Source organism: Penaeus monodon, chromosome 23, assembly GCF_015228065.2.
Source record: "Penaeus monodon isolate SGIC_2016 chromosome 23, NSTDA_Pmon_1, whole genome shotgun sequence".
In the NCBI taxonomy this organism is placed as follows: domain Eukaryota; kingdom Metazoa; phylum Arthropoda; class Malacostraca; order Decapoda; family Penaeidae; genus Penaeus; species Penaeus monodon.
In genome coordinates, this window is record NC_051408.1 from 42,147,726 (window position 1) to 42,148,986 (window position 1,261).

Sequence of the window (1,261 nt, forward strand, 5' to 3'; positions counted from 1 at the left end):
TAGAGGAGGTCTTTCACATAAGCTATTACTAACATACTAACTTTGTCTCTCAGCTTTGAGCGAAAAAGAAAATATACGCAAGCAACTTATATTTTGATGAGGAAACACAATTTTTTTTTAAATCACAAATTTCTAAATGAGCATGAAATAAACCAGTCTATGAAACTGAGAGAAAAAAAATGAAAATAACTTCTGTCACTTCAGAAAACGAAAAAAATATCTCTTCTAAGTAACTTATAAACGCTTGTAACAAAATACTGTGACGCTACAAACCACGTTTCTAAAAGTGGCCTTTGATCTAAGTCAATAGAAGGCTTGAACGCTTGAAATGAAGGCAAAGTCATGTCAAAAAAGGGCTCTACAAAATACTGCCATTTCAGTATATAACAAAGAAGGACACTAGGTGCAACAATCCATGCAATAATCATGCACAATCCATTAGAGGGATTTCATATCTAATTCTAAATTCAAAGGAGATACCACGTTATAGAGTTTAGTAAATCTTAGAATTCGTCTCTGCATGTAGCTTTTCAAAAAACTATTTTTTTGCAGCTTAGATAAAATGTGGGATCGAATTAGTAGTAAAATAGAGTTCATACAAATGCACTTTTTGAAAATCAGGATCATTGATCATATAGACAATTATAATGGTTATAAATTATCACCAATGGCAGCCAAGCAAAGTGGATCTACATTATATATCATAACAAGGAATTCATTGCAACTAACTTTTGTTGCAATGATAATGATAATGTGTGTGATGTATTGAAATCAACATGTATATTATGAAATATAGTGCTACTCTACAGTGTTGGATGGTGAGAGTGGTAAATAAGGGATAAAATGTTGTAGATGAAAGGAAGAAAAGGCAGAGGGAAAAAAAATGAAGATGAATGAGGAGTGAAGGAGGCAGATGATAAAGAAGAAAAATAAGGAAAAAAGGGGGAGAAGGATTGCAATAAAGAAGAATAGTAGAGGGGCAGAGGATAACAAGAAGTGCATAGGAAGGAAGAACAAGAAACTGAGAAAAGAAAAAAAGCGAAAAAGAGAAGTAAAAGAGAAAACATGAAAAAAGAACACGACAAAGCAAAACTAGAAATAGCGAAAAAAAAGAAAGTTGACAAAGCGAAAATGAAAGAGAAAAGAAAGAATATAGAATAAAATAAAGGAAAAAAAATGATAGGTGAGAGTAAGGAAATGATTGTGACTAAGAGAGAGAAGAAAAGGAAAAAAATGAAAGATACTGAAAAAAGAGACAAGA

The 1,261-nt window shown here is 31.8% G+C and overlaps 1 protein-coding gene across 1 annotated transcript in view; it reads right to left on the minus strand.

Moving 5' to 3' along the window:
- LOC119588091 (neural cell adhesion molecule 1-like) overlaps positions 1–1,261 on the minus strand; it is an 85,634-nt gene that overhangs the window by 10,848 nt on the left and 73,525 nt on the right. The gene's annotated exons all lie outside the window — the stretch shown is intronic.